This window comes from Brienomyrus brachyistius, unplaced genomic scaffold (genome assembly GCF_023856365.1).
Source record: "Brienomyrus brachyistius isolate T26 unplaced genomic scaffold, BBRACH_0.4 scaffold84, whole genome shotgun sequence".
Taxonomy (NCBI): Eukaryota; Metazoa; Chordata; class Actinopteri; order Osteoglossiformes; family Mormyridae; genus Brienomyrus; species Brienomyrus brachyistius.
The window spans coordinates 64,740-80,755 of NW_026042359.1; positions in this window are offsets into that span (position 1 = coordinate 64,740).

Below are 16,016 nucleotides of genomic sequence, written 5' to 3' on the forward strand. Positions count from 1 at the left end.
TTTGTAGGGTTACTACGGCAGCGTTCCGTAAGTCCAAGCACTCTGTATTGTGCAGGGTTAGGTAGGTAGGTTGTTTACGCAGTTACCATGGTAGCCTCCGTAATAAAGTTTCTGACATTGCTCAGCTGTTTCTGCTCTTGAAATTATACTGGCTGGCATCAGTGAGGATAAAAGCCGTGGGAAGCCGGTGGTAGGGGGCGTGGTCTGGTCTTCCTTTGGCATTTCTTTAACACGTGGCGGCAGTGGCGACGTGTGTTTTGTTTGTAATAACAACCGATTTCTTTTAGACTTGTTGCCAGGTGGAAGGGGTGTGTGTCTGGGTTTATACTGAAATCCAGGTAGGATTCATGTATATACATTGTGTATATAATTATTCTAAATTCATGTGTATCATGGCTATGGTATTAATTGTGTGCATATGTCTTTAAGAGTTGCCATTACTGTTTTGCCTGTGTATTTCTGTTACTTTTTTATTTCCTTAAAGGTTTTGTGTCAATAAACATTGCCAAGCCTGGGATACGACTCTGTTATTTATGTGTTTTGTAGCTGTGCCTGTGGTCATCCTGAGGGTAACAGTAATCATACATCTTAACCCTCTGGAGTTGCTGATCCCAGCAGCGGGATCTGACAGAAATTTTGCCAAACCATTTAAATAAGTCTGTGACTTTATGTCATATAGAAATTAAAAAAACACCCTCAGGAACGGCTAACATAAGACAGAATACAATAAGTTAGGATAGGAACGGCTAAGGTAAGACAGAGTAGGATGTGGTGGGATAAGAATGGCTAAGATATGACAGAATAGGATAAGGTAAGATAGGAACGGCTAAGATAGGATAGAATAGGATAAGGTAGGAAAGATACGGCTAAAACAGGATAGAATAGGATACGGTAGGATAGTAATGGCTAAGATATGATTGAATAGGATAAGGTAGGATAGGAATGCCGATGGTAAGATGGAATAGGATGTGGTAGGATATGAATGGGTAAGATAGGATAGAATAGGATAAGGTAGGATAGGAACAGCAAAGATATGATAGCTTAGGATAAGGTAAGATAAGAATGGCTAAGGTAAGATAGAATAGGATGTGGTAGGATAGGAATGGGTAAGATATGATAGCATAGGATAATGTAGGATAGGAACGTCTAAGATGTGATACAATAAGTTGGGTTGGAATGGATAATATAAGTTAGAATAGGATAAGGTAGGATAGGAATGGCTAAGGTAAGATAGAATATGATGTGGTAGGATAAGAATTGGTAAGATATGATAGAATAAGACAAGGCAGGATAGGAATACCTAAGATATAATAGAATAGGATAGTGTAGGATAGGAATGGGTAAGATAGGATAGAATAGTATAAGGTAGAATAGGAATGACTAAGATATGATACATTATGCTGGTTTGGAACTGCTAATATAAGATAGAATAGGATAAGGTAGGATAGGAACGGCTAAGGTATGATAGATTTGGATAAGGTAGGATAGGAACGACTAAGGTATGATTGAATAGGATTAGGTAGGATAGGAATGGCTAAGGTATGATAGATTTGGATAAGGTAGGATAGGAACGACTAAGGTATGACAGAATAGGATAAGCTAGGACATAAATGGCTAAGGTATGATAGAATAGGATGTGTTAGGTTAAGAATGGCTAAGATATGATAGATTTGGATAAGGTAGGTTAGGAACGGCTAAGATAATATAGGGTTAGGTAAGATAGGAACGGGTAAGGTAAGATAGAATAGGATGTGGTGGGATAAGAATGGTTAAGATATAATAGAATGGTTTAAGGTACAATCGGAATGGCTAAGGCAAGATAGAATAGGATAAGGCAGAATAGGAACAGCTAAGATATTATACAATAAGCTGGTTTGGAACTGCTAATATAAGATAGAAAAGGATTAGGTAGTATAGGAACGACTAAGATATGATACAATAAGTTGGTTTAGAATGGCCAATATAAGATAGAATAGGATAAGGTATGATAGGAACGGCTAAGGTATGATGGAATAACATAAGGTAGGATAGGTATGGCTAAAATATGATAGAATAAGCTGGTTTCGAACGGCTAATATAAGACAGAATAAGATGAGGCAGGATAAGAATGGCCAAGGTATGATAGAATAGGCCAAGATAGGATAGGAATGGCTAAGGTAAGATAGAATAGGATGTGATATAGAATCGGATAGAATAGTATAAGGTAGGATAGGAATGCCAATTGTAAAATAGAATAGGATGTGGTAGGATTAGAATGGTTAAGATAGGATGGAATAGAATAAGGTAGCATATGAACGGCTAAGATATGATAGAATAGAATAAGGTAGGATAGCAATGGCTAAAGGTAAGATAGAATAGGATAAGGTAGCATAGGAACGGCTAAGATATGATAGAATAAGCTGGTTAGGAAAGAATAATATGAGATAGAATAGTATAAGGTAGGATTGGAATGACTAGGGCAAGATATAATAGGATGTGGTAGGATAAGAATGTGTAAGATAGGATGAAGTAGGTTAGGAACGGCTAAGGTATGATATAATCGGATGAGATAGGAACGGCTAAGATAGCATTTGGTAGGATAGCAACGGGTAAGGTAAGAGAGTAGGATGTGGTAGGATAAGAATGGCTAAGATATGATAAAATAGGATAAGGTTGTATAGGAACGGTTAAGATATGAGGGAATGAGCTGGTTTGGAACGGCTAATATAAGACAGAATAAGATAAGGTAGGATAGGAATGGCTAAGGTATGATAGAATAGGATGTGGTAGCATATGAACGGCTAAGATATTATAGGATAGGATAAGGTAGGATAGGAATGGATAAAGGTAAGATAGAATAGGAGAAGGTAGCATAGGAATGGCTAAGGTAAGATAGAATAGGATAAGGTAGCATAGGAACGGCTAAGATATGATAGAATAAGCTGGTTAGGAAAGAGTAATATAAGATAGAATAGGATAAGGTACGATTGGAACAGTTGAGGTATGATAGAATTGTATAAGATAGGAACGGCTAAGATAGCATTAGGTAGGATAGCAGTGGGTACGCTAAGATAGAATAGGATGTGGTAGGATGAAAATGGCAAAGATATGATAGGATAAGGTAGTATAGGAACGGCTAATATAAGATAGAATAAGTTATGGTAGGATAAAAATGGCTAAGGTATAATAGAAAAGGCCAAGATAGGATAGGAATGGCTAAGGTAAGATAGAATAGGATAAGGTAGGATAGGAATGGTTAAAGTAAGATAGGATAGGATGTGGTAGGATAAGAATGTGTAGGATTGGATAAGATAGGATAGGAACGGGTAAGATATAATAGAATAGGATAAGGTAGGATAGGAATGCCAATTGTAAGATAGAATAGCATGTGGTAGGATTAGAATGGGTAAGATAGAATGGAATTGGATAAGGTAGGAAAGGAACGGGTAAGATATGATAGAATAGAATAAGGTAGGATAGCAATGGCTAAAGGTAAGATAGAATAGGATAAGGTAGCATAGGAACGGCTAAGATATGATAGAATAAGCTGGTTAGGAAAGAGTAATATGAGATAGAATAGTATAAGTTAGGATTGGAATGACTAGGGCAAGATAGAATAGGATGTGGTAGGATAAGAATGTATAAGATAGGATAAGGTAGGTTAGGAATGGCTAAGGGATAATAGAATAGTTTAAGGTAGGATAGGAATGGTTAAGGTAAGATAGGATAGGATGCTGTAGGATAAGAATGTGTAGGATAGGAAAAGATAGGATAGGAACGGCTGAGATATAATAGAATAGGATAAGGTAGGATAGGAATGCCAATTGTAAGATAGAATAGGATGTGTTAGGTTAAGAATGGTTAAGATATGATAGATTTGGATAAGGTAGGTTAGGAACGGCTAAGATAATATAGGGTCAGGTAAGATAGGAACGGGTAAGGTAAGATAGAATAGGATGTGGTGGGATAAGAATGGTTAAGATATAATAGAATGGTTTAAGGTACAATCGGAATGGCTAAGGCAAGATAGAATAGGATAAGGCAGAATAGGAACAGCTAAGATATTATACAATAAGCTGGTTTGGAACTGCTAAAATAAGATAGAAAAGGATTAGGTATTATAAGAACGACTAAGATATGATACAATAAGTTGGTTTAGAATGGCCAATATAAGATAGAATAGGATAAGGTATGATAGGAACGGCTAAGGTATGATGGAATAACATAAGGTAGGATAGGTACGGCTAAAATATGATAGAATAAGCTGGTTTCGAACGGCTAATATAAGACAGAATAAGATGAGGCAGGATAAGAATGGCCAAGGTATGATAGAATAGGCCAAGATAGGATAGGAATGGCTAAGGTAAGATAGAATAGGATGTGGTAGGATAAGAATGGCTAAGATATGATATAATAGGGCAAGGTAGGATAGGAATGGCTAAGGTAAGATAGAATAGGATAACGTAATATAGGAATGGCTATGATATGATAGAATAAGCTGGTTAGGAAAGAGTAATATAAATAGAATAGTATAAGGTAGGATAGGAATGACTAAGGTAAGATAGAATAGGATGTGGTAGGATAAGAATGTGTAAGATAGGATAAGGTAGTATGTGAACGGCTAAGGTATGGTAGAATCGGATAAGATAGTAACGGCTAAGATGGCATTAGGTAGGATAGCAACGGGTAGGGTAAGATAGAATAGGATGTGGTAGGATAAGAATGTGTAAGATAGGATAAGATAGGATAGGAACGGCTAAAATATAAAAGAATAGGATAAGGTAGAATAGGAATGCCAATTGTAAGATAGAATAGCATGTGGTAGGATTAGAATGGGTAAGATAGGATGGAATAGAATAAGGTAACATATGAATGGCTAAGATATGATAGAATAGAATAAGGTAGGATAGCAATGGCTAAAGGTAAGATAGAATTGGATAAGGTAGCATAGGAGCGGCTAATATATGATAGAATAAGCTGGTTAGGATAGAGTAATATGAGATAGAATAGCATAAGGTAGGATTGGAATGATTAGGGCAAGATAGAATAGGATGTGGTAGGATAAGAATGTGTAGTATAGGATAAGATTGGATATGAACGGCTAAGATATAAAAGAATAGGATAAGGTAGAATAGGAATGCCAATTATAAGATAGAATAGCATGTGGTAGGATTAGAATGGGTAAGATAGGATGGAATAGAATAAGGTAGCATATGAACGGCTAAGATATGATAGAATAGAATAAGGTAGGATAGCAATGGCTAAAGGTAAGATAGAATTGGATAAGGTAGCATAGGAGCGGCTAATATATGATAGAATAAGCTGGTTAGGATAGAGTAATATGAGATAGAATAGTATAAGGTAGGATAGGAATGGTTAAGGTAAGATAGGATAGGATGTGGTAGGATAAGAATGTGTAGTATAGGATAAGATAGGATAGGAACGGCTAAGATATAAAAGAATAGGATAAGGTAGAATAGGAATGCCAATTGTAAGATAGAATAGCATGTGGTAGGATTAGAATGGGTAAGATAGGATGGAATAGAATAAGGTAGCATATGAACGGCTAAGATATGATAGAATAGAATAAGGTAGGATAGCAATGGCTAAAGGTAAGATAGAATTGGATAAGGTAGCATAGGAGCGGCTAATATATGATAGAATAAGCTGGTTAGGATAGAGTAATATGAGATAGAATAGTATAAGGTAGGATTGGAATGATTAGGGCAAGATAGAATAGGATGTGGTAGGATAAGAATGTGTAGTATAGGATAAGATAGGATATGAACGGCTAAGATATAAAAGAATAGGACAAGGTAGAATAGGAATGCCAATTGTAAGATAGAATAGCATGTGGTAGGATTAGAATGGGTAAGATAGGATGGAATAGAATAAGGTAGCATATGAACGGCTAAGATATGATAGAATAGAATAAGGTAGGATAGCAATGGCTAAAGGTAAGATGGAATTGGATAAGGTAGCATAGGAGCGGCTAATATATGATAGAATAAGCTGGTTAGGATAGAGTAATATGAGATAGAATAGTATAAGGTAGGATTGGAATGACTAGGGCAAGATAGAATAGGATGTGGTAGGATAAGAATGTGTAGTATAGGATAAGATAGGATAGGAACGGCTAAGGTATGATATAATCGGATAAGATAGGAACGGCTAAGATAGCATTTGGTACGATTGCAACGGGTAAGGTAAGATAGAGTAGGATGTGGTAGGATAAGAATGGCTAAGATATGATAAAATAGGATAAGGTAGGTTAGGAATGGCTAAGGAATGATATAATCGGATTAGATAGGAACAGCTAAGATAGCATTTGGTAGGATAGCAACGGGTAAAGTAAGATAGAGTAGGATGTGGTAGGATAAGAATGGCTAAGATATGATAATATAGGATAAGGTAGCATAGGAACGGCTAAGATATGATAGAATAAGCTGGTTAGGAAAGAGTAATATGAGATAGAATAGTATAAGGTAGGATTGTAATGACTAGCGCAAGATAGAATAGGATGTGGTAGGATAAGAATGTGTAAGATAGGATAAGGTAGGTTAGGAACGGCTAAGGTATGATATAATCGGATAAGATAGGAACGGCTAAGATAGCATTTGGTACGATTGCAACGGGTAAGGTAAGATAGAGTAGGATGTGGTAGGATAAGAATGGCTAAGATATGATAAAATAGGATAAGGTAGTATAGGAACGGCTAAGATATGAGGGAATAAGCTGGTTTGGAACGGCTAATATAAGACAGAATAAGATAAGGTAGGATAGGAATGGCTAAAGGTAAGATAGAATTGGATAAGGTAGCATAGGAGCGGCTAATATATGATAGAATAAGCTGGTTAGGATAGAGTAATATGAGATAGAATAGTATAAGGTAGGATTGGAATGACTAGGGCAAGATAGAATAGGATGTGGTAGGATAAGAATGTGTAGTATAGGATAAGATAGGATAGGAACGGCTAAGGTATGATATAATCGGATAAGATAGGAACGGCTAAGATAGCATTTGGTACGATTGCAACGGGTAAGGTAATATAGAGTAGGATGTGGTAGGATAAGAATGGCTAAGATATGATAAAATAGGATAAGGTAGGTTAGGAATGGCTAAGGAATGATATAATCGGATTAGATAGGAACAGCTAACATAGCATTTGGTAGGATAGCAACGGGTAAAGTAAGATAGAGTAGGATGTGGTAGGATAAGAATGGCTAAGATATGATAATATAGGATAAGGTAGCATAGGAACGGCTAAGATATGATAGAATAAGCTGGTTAGGAAAGAGTAATATGAGATAGAATAGTATAAGGTAGGATTGTAATGACTAGCGCAAGATAGAATAGGATGTGGTAGGATAAGAATGTGTAAGATAGGATAAGGTAGGTTAGGAACGGCTAAGGTATGATATAATCGGATAAGATAGGAACGGCTAAGATAGCATTTGGTACGATTGCAACGGGTAAGGTAAGATAGAGTAGGATGTGGTAGGATAAGAATGGCTAAGATATGATAAAATAGGATAAGGTAGTATAGGAACGGCTAAGATATGAGGGAATAAGCTGGTTTGGAACGGCTAATATAAGACAGAATAAGATAAGGTAGGATAGGAATGGCTAAGGTATGATAGAATAGGATGTGGTAGCATATGAACGGCTAAGATATTACAGGATAGGATAAGGTAGGATAGGAATGGATAAAGGTAAGATAGAATAGGAGAAGGTAGCATAGGGATGTCTAAGGTAAGATAGAACAGGATAAGGTAGCATAGGAACGGCTAAGATATTATAGAATAAGCTGGTTAGGAAAGACTAATATGAGATAAAATAATATAACGTAGGATTGGAACAGCTGAGATGATAGAATCGTATAAGATAGGAACGGCTAAGATAGCATTAGGTAGGATAGCAACGGGTAAGCTAAGAAAGAATAGGATATGGTATGATGAAAATGGCAAAGATATGATAGGATAAGGTGGTATAGGAACGGCTAATATGAGATAGAATAAGATAAGGTAGGATAAAAATGGCTAAGGTATGATAGAATAGGCCAAGATAGGATAGGAATGGCGAAGGTAAGATAGAATAGGATAAGGTAGGATAGGAATGGTTAAGGTAAGATAGGATGGGATGTGGTAGGATAAGAATGTGTAGGATAGGATAAGATAGGATAGGAACGGCTAAGATATAATAGAATAGGATAAGGTAGGATAGGAATGCCAATTGTAAGATAGAATAGGATGTGGTAGGATTAGAATGGGTAAGATAGGATGGAATAGGATGAGGTAGGAAAGGAACGTGTAAAATATGGTAGAATATGCTAAGGTAGGATAGGAATGGTTAAGGTAAGATAGGATAGGATGAGGTAGGATAAGAATGTGTAGGATAGGATAAGATAGGTTAGGAACGGCTAAGATATAAAAGAATAGGATAAGGTAGAATAGGAATGCCAATTGTAAGATAGAATTACATGTGGTAGGATTAGAATGGGTAAGATCGGATGGATTAGAATAAGGTAGCATATGAACGGCTAAGATATGATAGAATAGAATAAGGTAGGATAGCAATGGCTAAAGGTAAGATAGAATTGGATAAGGTAGCATAGGAATGGCTTAGATATGATAGAATAAGCTGGTTAGCAAAGAATAATATGAGATAGAATAGTATAAGGTAGGATTGTAATGACTAGCGCAAGATAGAATAGGATGTGGTAGGATAAGAATGTGTAAGATAGGATAAGGTAGGTTAGGAACGGCTAAGGTATGATATAATCGGATAAGATAGGAACGGCTAAGATAGCATTTGGTACGATTGCAACGGGTAAGGTAAGATAGAGTAGGATGTGGTAGGATAAGAATGGCTAAGATATGATAAAATAGGATAAGGTAGTATAGGAACGGCTAAGATATGAGGGAATAAGCTGGTTTGGAACGGCTAATATAAGACAGAATAAGATAAGGTAGGATAGGAATGGCTAAAGGTAAGATAGAATTGGATAAGGTAGCATAGGAGCGGCTAATATATGATAGAATAAGCTGGTTAGGATAGAGTAATATGAGATAGAATAGTATAAGGTAGGATTGGAATGACTTGGGCAAGATATAATAGGATGTGGTAGGATAAGAATGTGTAAGATAGGATAAAGTAGGTTAGGAACGGCTAAGGTATGACATAATCGGATGGGATAGGAACGGCTAAGATAGCATTTGGTAGGATAGCAACGGATAAGGTAAGAGAGTAGGATGTGGTAGGATAAGAATGGCTAAGATATGATAAAATAGGATAAGGTAGTATGGGAACGGTTAAGATATGAGAGAATAAGCTGGTTTGGAACGGCTAATATAAGACAGAATAAGATAAGGTAGGATAGGAATGGCTAAGGTATGATAGAATAGGATGTGGTAGCATATGAACGGCTAAGATATTATAGGATAGGATAAGGTAGGACAGGAATGGATAAAGGTAAGATAGAATAGGAGAAGGTAGCATAGGAATGGCTAAGGTAAGATAGAATAGGATAAGGTAGCATAGGAACGGCTAAGATATAAAAGAATAAGCTGGTTAGGAAAGAGTAATATAAGATAGAATAGGATGAGGTATGATAGGAACAGCTGAGGTATGATAGAAACGTATAAGACAGGCATGGCTAAGATATTATTAGGTAGGATAGCAATGGGTACGCGAAGATAGAATAGGATGTGGTAGGATGAAAATGGCAAAGATATGATAGGATATGGTAGTATAGGAACGGCTAATATGAGATAGAATAAGATAAGGTAGGATAAAAATGGCTAAGATATGATAGAATAGGCCAAGATAGGATAGGAATGGCTAAGGTAAGATAGGATAGGATGTGGTAGGATAAGAATGTGTAGTATAGGATAAGATAGGAGAGGAACGGCTAAGATATAATAGAATAGGATAAGGTAGGATAGGAATGCCAATTATAAGATAGAATAGCATGTGGTAGGATTAGAATGGGTAAGATAGGATGGAATAGAATAAGGTAGCGTATGAACGGCTAAGATATGATAGAATAGAATAAGGTAGGATAGCAATGGCTAAAGGTAAGATAGAATTGGATAAGGTAGCATAGGAGCGGCTAATATATGATAGAATAAGCTGGTTAGGATAGAGTAATATGAGATAGAATAGTATAAGGTAGGATTGGAATGACTAGGGCAAGATACAATAGCATGTGGTAGGATAAGAATGTGTAGTATAGGATAAGATAGGATAGGAACGGCTAAGATATAAAAGAATAGGATAAGGTAGGTTAGGAATGGCTAAGGAATGATATAATCGGATTAGATAGGAACAACTAAGATAGCATTTGGTAGGATAGCAACGGGTAAAGTAAGATAGAGTTGGATGTGGTAGGATAAGAATGGCTAAGATATGATAATATAGGATAAGGTAGCATAGGAACGGCTAAGATATGATAGAATAAGCTGGTTAGGAAAGAGTAATATGAGATAGAATAGTATAAGGTAGGATTGTAATGACTAGCGCAAGATAGAATAGGATGTGGTAGGATAAGAATGTGTAAGATAGGATAAGGTAGGTTAGGAACGGCTAAGGTATGATGTAATCGGATAAGATAGGAACGGCTAAGATAGCATTTGGTACGATAGCAACGGGTAAGGTAAGATAGAGTAGGATGTGGTAGGATAAGAATGGCTAAGATATGATAAAATAGGATAAGGTAGTATAGGAACGGCTAAGATATGAGGGAATAAGCTGGTTTGGAACGGCTAATATAAGACAGAATAAGATAAGGTAGGATAGGAATGGCTAAGGTATGATAGAATAGGATGTGGTAGCATATGAACGGCTAAGATATTACAGGATAGGATAAGGTAGGATAGGAATGGATAAAGGTAAGATAGAATAGGAGAAGGTAGCATAGGGATGTCTAAGGTAAGATAGAACAGGATAAGGTAGCATAGGAACGGCTAAGATATTATAGAATAAGCTGGTTAGGAAAGACTAATATGAGATAAAATAATATAACGTAGGATTGGAACAGCTGAGGTATGATAGAATCGTATAAGATAGGAACGGCTAAGATAGCATTAGGTAGGATAGCAACGGGTAAGCTAAGAAAGAATAGGATATGGTATGATGAAAATGGCAAAGATATGATAGGATAAGGTGGTATAGGAACGGCTAATATGAGATACAATAAAATAAGGTAGGATAAAAATAGCTAAGGTATGATAGAATAGGCCAAGATAGGATAGGAATGGCGAAGGTAAGATAGAATAGGATAAGGTAGGATAGGAATGGTTAAGGTAAGATAGGATAGGATGTGGTAGGATAAGAATGTGTAGGATAGGATAAGATAGGATAGGAACGGCTAAGATATAATAGAATAGGATAAGGTAGGATAGGAATGCCAATTGTAAGATAGAATAGGATGTGGTAGGATTAGAATGGGTAAGATAGGATGGAATAGGATGAGGTAGGAAAGGAACGTGTAAGATATGGTAGAATATGCTAAGGTAGGATAGGAATGGTTAAGGTAAGATAGGATAGGATGAGGTAGGATAAGAATGTGTAGGATAGGATAAGATAGGATAGGAACGGCTAAGATATAAAAGAATAGGATAAGGTAGAATAGGAATGCCAATTGTAAGATAGAATAGCATGTGGTAGGATTAGAATGGGTAAGATCGGATGGAATAGAATAAGGTAGCATATGAACGGCTAAGATATGATAGAATAGAATAAGGTAGGATAGCAGTGGCTAAAGGTAAGATAGAATTGGATAAGGTAGCATAGGAGCGGCTAATATATGATAGAATAAGCTGGTTTGGAACTGCTAAAATAAGATAGAAAAGGATTAGGTAGTATAGGAACGACTAAGCTATGATACAATAAGTTGGTTTAGAATGGCCAATATAAGATAGAATAGGATAAGGTATGATAGGAACGGCTAAGGTATGATGGAATAACATAAGGTAGGATAGGTACGGCTAAAATATGATAGAATAAGCTGGTTTCGAACGGCTAATATAAGACAGAATAGGATGTGGTAGGATAAGAATGGCTAAGATATGATATAATAGGGCAAGGTAGGATAGGAATGGCTAAGGTAAGATAGAATAGGATAACGTAATATAGGAATGGCTATGATATGATAGAATAAGCTGGTTAGGAAAGAGTCATATAAATAGAATAGTATAAGGTAGGATAGGAATGACTAAGGTAAGATAGAATAGGATGTGGTAGGATAAGAATGTGTAAGATAGGATAAGGTAGTATGTGAACGGCTAAGGTATGGTAGAATCGGATAAGATAGTAACGGCTAAGATGGCATTAGGTGGGATAGCAACGGGTAGGGTAAGATAGAATAGGATGTGGTAGGATGAAAAGGGCAAAGATATGGTAGGATAAGGTATTATAGGAACGGCTAAGATATGATAGAATAAGGTAGTTTGGAATGGCTAATATAAGATAGAATAAGATAAGGTAGGATAAAAATGGCTAAGGTATGATAGAATAGGCCAAGATAGGATAGGAATGGTTAACGTAAGATAGAATAGGATGTGGTAGGATAAGAATGTGTAAGATAGGATAAGATAGGATAGGAACGGCTAAAATATAAAAGAATAGGATAAGGTAGAATAGGAATGCCAATTGTAAGATAGAATAGCATGTGGTAGGATTAGAATGGGTAAGATAGGATGGAATAGAATAAGGTAGCATATGAATGGCTAAGATATGATTGAATAGAATAAGGTAGGATAGCAATGGCTAAAGGTAAGATAGAATTGGATAAGGTAGCATAGGAGTGGCTAATATATGATAGAATAAGCTGGTTAGGATAGAGTAATATGAGATAGAATAGTATAAGGTAGGATTGGAATGATTAGGGCAAGATAGAATAGGACGTGGTAGGATAAGAATGTGTAGTATAGGATAAGATAGGATATGAACGGCTAAGATATAAAAGAATAGGATAAGGTAGAATAGGAATGCCAATTGTAAGATAGAATAGCATGTGGTAGGATTAGAATGGGTAAGATAGGATGGAATTAAATAAGGTAGCATATGAACGGCTAAGATATGATAGAATAGAATAAGGTAGGATAGCAATGGCTAAAGGTAAGATAGAATTGGATAAGGTAGCATAGGAGCGGCTAATATATGATAGAATAAGCTGGTTAGGATAGAGTAATATGAGATAGAATAGTATAAGGTAGGATTGGAATGACTAGGGCAAGATAGATTAGGATGTGGTAGGATAAGAATATGTAGTATAGGATAAGATAGGATAGGAACGGCTAAGATATAAAAGAATAGGATAAGGTAGAATAGGAATGCCAATTGTAAGATAGAATAGCATGTGGTAGGATTAGAATGGGTACGATAGGATGGAATAGAATAAGGTAGCATATGAACGGCTAATATATGATAGAATAGAATAAGGTAGGATAGCAATGGCTAAAGGTAAGATAGAATTGGATAAGGTAGCATAGGAACGGCTAAGATATGATAGAATAAGCTGGTTAGGATAGAGTAATATGAGATAGAATAGTATAAGGTAGGATTGGAATGATTAGGGCAAGATAGAATAGGATGTGGTAGGATAAGAATGTGTAGTGTAGGATAAGATAGGATATGAACGGCTAAGATATAAAAGAATAGGATAAGGTAGAATAGGAATGCCAATTGTAAGATAGAATAGCATGTGGTAGGATTAGAATGGGTAAGATAGGATGGAATAGAATAAGGTAGCATATGAATGGCTAAGATATGATTGAATAGAATAAGGTAGGATAGCAATGGCTAAAGGTAAGATAGAATTGGATAAGGTAGCATAGGAGTGGCTAATATATGATAGAATAAGCTGGTTAGGATAGAGTAATATGAGATAGAATAGTATAAGGTAGGATTGGAATGATTAGGGCAAGATAGAATAGGATGTGGTAGGATAAGAATGTGTAGTATAGGATAAGATAGGATATGAACGGCTAAGATATAAAAGAATAGGATAAGGTAGAATAGGAATGCCAATTGTAAGATAGAATAGTATGTGGTAGGATTAGAATGGGTAAGATAGGATGGAATAGAATAAGGTAGCATATGAACGGCTAAGATATGATAGAATAGAATAAGGCAGGATAGCAATGGCTAAAGGTAAGATAGAATTGGATAAGGTAGCATAGGAGCGGCTAATATATGATAGAATAAGCTGGTTAGGATAGAGTAATATGAGATAGAATAGTATAAGGTAGGATTGGAATGACTAGGGCAAGATAGATTAGGATGTGGTAGGATAAGAATATGTAGTATAGGATAAGATAGGATAGGAACGGCTAAGATATAAAAGAATAGGATAAGGTAGAATAGGAATGCCAATTGTAAGATAGAATAGCATGTGGTAGGATTAGAATGGGTACGATAGGATGGAATAGAATAAGGTAGCATATGAACGGCTAATATATGATAGAATAGAATAAGGTAGGATAGCAATGGCTAAAGGTAAGATAGAATTGGATAAGGTAGCATAGGAACGGCTAAGATATGATAGAATAAGCTGGTTAGGAAAGAGTAATATGAGATAGAATAGTATAACGTAGGATTGGAATGACTAGGTCAAGACAGAATAGGATTTGGTAGGATAAGAATGTGTAAGATAGGATAAGGTAGGTTAGGAATGGCTAAGGTATGATATAATCGGATGAGATAGGAACGGCTAAGATAGCATTTGGTAGGATAGCAACGGGTAAGGTAAGAGAGTAGGATGTGGCAGGATAAGAATGGCTAAGATATGATAAAATAGGATAAGGTAGTATAAGAACGGTTAAGATATGAGGGAATAAGCTGGTTTGGAACGGCTAATATAAGACAGAATAAGATAAGGTAGGATAGGAATGGATAAAGGTAAGATAGAATAGGATGTGGTTGCATATGAACGGCTAAGATATTACAGGATAGGATAAGGTAGGATAGGAATGGATAAAGGTATGATAGAATAGGATGTGGTTGCATATGAACGGCTAAGATATTACAGGATAGGATAAGGTAGGATAGGAATGGATAAAGGTAAGATAGAATAGGAGAAGGTAGCATAGGAATGGCTAAGGTAAGATAGAATAGGATAAGGTAGCATAGGAACGGCTAAGATATGATAGAATAAGCTGGTTAGGAAAGAGTAATATAAGATAGAATAGGATAAGGTCTGATAGGAACAGCTGAGGTATGATAGAAACGTATAAGACAGGCATGGCTAAGATATCATTAGGTAGGATAGCAATGGGTACGCGAAGTTAGAATAGGATGTGGTAGGATGAAAATGGCAAAGATATGATAGGATAAGGTAGTATTGGAACGGCTAATATGAGATAGAATAAGATAAGGTTGGATAAAAATGGCTAAGGTATGATAGAATAGGCCAAGATAGGATAGGAATGGCTAAGGTAAGATAGAATAGGATAAGGTAGGATAGGAATGGTTAAGGTAAGATAGGATAGGATGTGGTAGGATAAGAATGTGTAGTATAGGATAAGATAGGATAGGAACGGCTAAGATATAAAAGAATAGGATAAGGTAGAATAGGAATGCCAATTGTAAGATAGAATAGCATGTGGTAGGATTAGAATGGGTAAGATAGGATGGAATAGAATAAGGTAGCATATGAACGGCTAAGATATGATAGAATAGAATAAGGCAGGATAGCAATGGCTAAAGGTAAGATAGAATTGGATAAGGTAGCATAGGAGCGGCTAATATATGATAGAATAAGCTGGTTAGGATAGAGTAATATGAGATAGAATAGTATAAGGTAGGATTGGAATGACTAGGGCAAGATAGAATAGGATGTGGTAGGATAAGAATGTGTAGTATAGGATAAGATAGGATAGGAACGGCTAAGATATAAAAGAATAGGATAAGGTAGGTTAGGAATGGCTAAGGAATGATATAATCGGATTAGATAGGAACAGCTAAGATAGCATTTGGTAGGATAGCAACGGGTAAAGTAAGATAGAGTAGGATGTGGTAGGTTAAGAATGGCTAA